The sequence below is a fragment of the Symphodus melops genome, assembly GCF_947650265.1.
Source record: "Symphodus melops genome assembly, chromosome: 14".
In the NCBI taxonomy this organism is placed as follows: domain Eukaryota; kingdom Metazoa; phylum Chordata; class Actinopteri; order Labriformes; family Labridae; genus Symphodus; species Symphodus melops.
Genome location: NC_136704.1, coordinates 2,513,785 through 2,519,169, shown reverse-complemented (window position 1 = coordinate 2,519,169; position 5,385 = coordinate 2,513,785). Strand labels below are relative to the sequence as shown.

General features: G+C 41.1%; 1 pseudogene across 1 annotated transcript; it reads right to left on the bottom strand.

Annotated features, from left to right (window-relative positions):
- Window positions 1-3,576, bottom strand: LOC306835125 (annotated as a pseudogene). Its single transcript has 2 exons — window positions 2,473-3,576; window positions 1-6 (listed from the first exon to the last, which is right to left on the bottom strand). The product of its transcript is annotated as an uncharacterized misc_RNA (transcript).
- Window positions 3,577-5,385: the final 1,809 nt, after the last annotated feature.

Genomic DNA, 5,385 nt, shown 5'->3' with positions numbered 1-5,385 from the left:
CTAAACCTGTGGAGGCAAGTGTGGGTCTGGCAGAGGAACAGAAAACACAATCCTTCCATCTAGTTAACTTTAACAGTGAATTCAGCCCATTTGAGCCACAAATTTTGGTCCCCATAACCTGTCCCCAGTGAGAGTGCGTCTTGTACAGTCGGGTGGTGGTCATGGTGGCAGTGTAGTCAAGTCCGTGAGTACTCACGTTAACCTTTCCGGTGGGACCTTACCGCTAAATAGAAACGCCCTATAGACTGGTGTAGTTATGAGTCCTAAAACCAGGAAGTGAGTTAGAATTTTAGCGCCATGGGTTCCTAACTCTAAAAGTCAATGGGGATTTTGAATGTGTTTGTGTTTAGACGCCTGAAATAAGGTCTGTGGTTAACACAAGCTGAAGAGATGTTGATGTTTTGTTAGACGAGATAAACTACGTTAGCTAAAACCCCACTTGTGAATTTTAAAGTTTTTATGCGAACTTTAAACGCTGGTTGCTAACGAGTAGCTAACTGAAACTACAGTGGTTGTCATGGAGACGTTACACGTCATCACGCCGGGAACTCTCTCTAATCCTCCTTACAGTCTCTAGTCATGTTTTTCAGTGTTCTTGCAAATATTAGGTTAATAAACAATTTATTAAGCTGGCGTTTCAATGCAAAAATCCCATAGGCAAATTTTCGAAGGAACCACTGGCGCCATTTTTTCGGGTTGGCCGACAAAAATACGTCATTACTACACCAGTCTATTGAGTCAGTTTTATTGGCTTATTGTTTAACAAAAAGGGAATTTATTTTTTGTAGAGTGTGCTCTCTGTGTACAATGCAAACATAATAACAACAATAACAATTAGCTAATTAAAGACTTATGTAAGAGACTGGATGAAGATAGACTGGATTATTCTCACTGAAGTGAATGAATGAAAAACAATCAACGTTATTGTTTGGACTTGTTACAAGGTTTTGTTTGTAAAGATAACAAAGTCAAAAATAAATTGCACAACATTTCACTTTTTTTGTTTATTGCTTCTATAGTAGTATTTTCCAAACACAATTTAACAAAGCCTATTTCTACAAATATTTACATTTTATTCTTCTGATTGCCAGTACCAACTATTCAAAATATATTATTTTGTATTTTACAGTGAGAGAACGTTGAGCAGAGTTCAAGTTATCGTTGGTGCGGCCCTCTGACAAAATGTGGGTTTCTCATGTGGCCCCTTGTAAAAAATATTCTCCCACCCCTGCTCTATAGGCTACATTTGTTTTTCCAAAAGATCCCTGTGTGTTAAATGCTGATTATTAAAGGTCGAGTGTTAGGTTACTCAACTTTAGATTAGTATGTCTGCAGTTAGCCTACCTTGTGTTGTGGATCGGGGGGGTCCCTCAGCAGAAGGATGTGTAGTTTCCTTCAGTGAATGCAGGGAGGCTTGTTTAAAAGAAAGGTTGCTCCATTGCCGTCTGTGTCAACTCCCGCTGAGTCTAATTCCTCCTGTGTGTCATCTTTGAAATCTGTTGACAGGAATACCCTATTTTTTAATGCAGTTAACGTTTAGAATCTGTTAAATTTGTCATGACAAATACTGATCATATTGGCTTAAGTTACGAACTATTCGAATGTAGCTGAACACCTTATCTATATTCTGTGTGTTCTTGTGACGGTTCACCATTCGTTGCACCAGAGAAGCCGACATCAACTCCACCATCTGCTGTAGTAGCCAGAGGACGGTGACCAAGCATCTCGTTCAATAAGTTGTGAAATTTAAATGTTGATGGATTAGAGCCACTTCTATTGTTCTGGTGTTTGGCAATATATAACTGTTTCTTCAAAATCTTCCATCGTGACCTAACCTGCTTAAATAGGTCAGCATTTCTATGCTTTCTCCCTTCAGAACATCCAATTATGTTCAAGTCATTCATTACGGGAAGACAAAACTTGGTTTCTTCGTTGCTCCAGAAGTAAGAAGTTGTCGTCATCGCCATCACGTTTGTTTTGGATTCGCTCGTCAGTTACAAACTATGCACAAAGCATGATGTGTTCTGTACACATCAGTGTGAAACGGACACTTTTGTGGTGCCACTTGTTCTTTAAACGTGGGCACAAAAGGTGTGAGGGCCAGGCATAGACAGACAGGCAGAAAATGCATATTTGTCGGTGCACTCAGTCTTAAATTCATGATATTCAGAATCCACGTATTTGTTAAGTTTGGAGCATGCCATGTTTGCAAATCTGACTGTGTTGTTGTAGCTAATGATCACCTGTGTGACCGCGGGGAAGTCAGTTTTATGTTGGAGGTTTGATGTTCAGTTTACCTGGAGCAAAGCCGAGCGAACGTCTGCCAAATATCCAACTTAAAACTAACTTCCTGCAGAGGAAAGGAGCACTCGGTGGAAGAAAAATTAAAAAGCACTCACGGCCACAATGAGTTGCCATAGTGACGTTAAATAACAGCTGATAGGACATTTGAAATGGGCACGGGATAGATACGTGATTGGACACAAAAGTCTCCTTGTCTCCGTCCTCCATCATCTTTTCAATCTGGGAGGCCAAGTGAACAAGAGTGGACAGAGAATCAACTTCTACAGTGAAGTTCTTGTTGCTCTTCATCTCTTGTTCATGTGTCTTCAGGGCTTCCTGAGTCTGTTTGATTTCTCTCTGTTTTAATTCAATCAGCTCAACTCGCTCTTGCAGGTTTTGGATCGAGGCTTTCAGTATGATGCGTTCGTTCACAACGGCCACAGTTGTTTTCAGCTGTTGTGGAGGCGATTTTAGCAAAAGCTTTCCAAACTCTGACATTCCTTTCATTGATACATCATATGCATGTTTAAGGATTTGTTTGTTCTCTTCTGTTCTTTCTTTATTTTGAATGTTATTAAACAGGAAGTGAACAGGCTGCTTCTCTGCATCTTTGGCACACTTGATGTTTGTTTCATCAAGGGCTTTAAGCAGATGTTCAGGTGTTATTCCATCTGAGTGTGTGATGAGACAGACAATGTTGTTCTCCATGTTTTTTCCAAACAGAGACGTCACTGAATCAAGGACGTACCTGAAACGATCAATCAGGCGTTTCTAGCTCGCTTTCAGCACCAGACCCACGACATTTATCTCAGAAACTCCGTCCTCTGAGCCGAACAAGTCAGATAAACTATTTGTGATGGCGTCATCATGTTCAATCCCTCTGGTGTCTCCGTATCCAGGAGTATCAATGATGGTCAGAGAGCAGGACAGAGTTTTATCTTCAAAACCAAAGAGATCGTACACGATCACATCTGATGTCTGACTGTCAAACTGATCTCTCTCCTCCTTCTCTACGATCTCAAACCAGACATTGTCGTACCATGTCACTCCCATGGCGTAGTTGACCAGAGCGTTGATCAGAGTAGATTTTCCTGTTCCTGTTTCTCCCACAAGCAGGATGGTTTTGTGTTCTTTAGTTGGATCTCTTTCACCAAGAGTCATTCTTGTTATGGTCCCAATCTTCTCTTTCTTTGGTGTCAGCTGGTAGACATTAGGAGATCCTGGACGGATCAGGTGTTTGCAGGTGATGTTGTCATACCTGGTTGTTGTGTTTCTGTTGAGAGGTGAAGACATCCGATCAAAAACCACAAAACCTGAACAAAGAGATCCAAATGGGATCTTTTAATAAAAGCAGTTCATGCACATTCACACCACATGGAAACCTTTCACAAAAATACGTCTGAATGTGACTCCATCTCAACATTGAATGTAAGAAGAAGCCCTCGTCACCCTTCAGTTCCCCTTATGGAGGCTACAGACTGAACGGTAAAGTTATTTTCAGGGACTCAAAGACCCCGTTCATTGGATTTTTAATGCTGATTCCCGCCCTGTGCACAGTGGTGTTCAGCTTCTCCTGTCTGGACGGAGGTGTTAAGTCCCACAACGCAGAACAAAGTGGTAAAAAACAGCTTTTTTCATGCTGAACCATTGAACTGAACAAGCTGTAACCATATTTGCACACTTGCATTTATTTATGTCCAAAACATATTCGTACCCTGCATGAAGAGATTCTTTATTTGTATTTTTCACTGATCTTATCAGTTCAGACTTCTCTCCTTTGTTCCTACAATTCACTTAACAGACGCTAAGTCTGCTCAGTGAATTCAGTGACGTCAGCGACGTACATCAGAGACGAAGTACAACACAAGCAAGGATCTAACAAAGAGCAAACCATGTCAGTATGTGCAAACAATCAGCTTTAAGTTCACTGGACACACACGCACTGACATGAAGTGACCGAGGTGACCGAAGTGCTGACAGGAAGTGACCAAAGCAAAGCACAACAGCTGTTCTTAAGATTTTTAACCAGTATAGAAACCATCTTAAAAGTTGTTATCAAACAAAACCCTCATCAATGACTTTTTTATGGGGGTTTTTGTCTGGTTTTAGTAGGTTTGATAGCTCTCCTTCACTATTTGTTGTTGGATGTTGTTCTTGCTAGCTAATCACTAATCACAATCTTGATTTTCCCTCGGAATCAATAAAGTATCATCCGTCCGTCCTTGCTTCCTTCATTCCTTCCTTACTTCGAGTAAAGTCACATGTACCAACTAAAAAACATCCCCCACAGGTCAGATAACAACGTGCATGGGGAGTTCCTGAGGGAGGGAGGGAGCTGTGGAGAAGTTCTGTACAGCAGATAAAAGATGTTGGCGTCTGAAGATAGGGGTCGGCTTTTTCCCCGAAGTGTCTGAGGCTAGGAGAAGGAGTATGATGGTGAAGGATATCAGTGAGGGAGGAGGGGGTAAGGGCTTTATGTTTGAAGAGAATGATTTTGAAGGTAATGAAAAATGATAAAAAATAATGTTGGAACAACAAACGTACACAGGGCGATGAGCTACGTAGTGCATCACAGGCTGCCAGTCAGCACGCAGCGTCATTCACAACATCAGTGTGCATCAACCAGATCGAGGTGAGGTGCCATGTGTGCCAACAGAAAGCGAGCTCTTGCAATAGTGGTGTTCATATGCACAGATAAAAAGAAGGATAGAAAAATGTGGTAAAACAGATTTAATTTCCAACTTTATTATTATCTCCAAATTAATCTGATCTGCAGCAGGCAACATGACACAATCCACTGATCGACTCGACGGTACACAAAGACAACACCACAGATACAGATAGATAATCCACAGCTGAAGTGAAAACAGGAACTTTAACCACACAGAGCCAGACGCGAGAACAAGTTCAGACACGGCACAGAAAAGTGTCTTCAGATCAGTCATGACCAACACACGGTCAAATGTGACAAATCAGGATTTGTATTCCAACAATCCAATATAAAAACTAAAACAACTCATCTGTGTTATGGAAATATATCACTCACGTTGCCATGGTTACGTCTTCAGATGAGCTTGTTCTCTGTAATCAAAAAAAAAAACA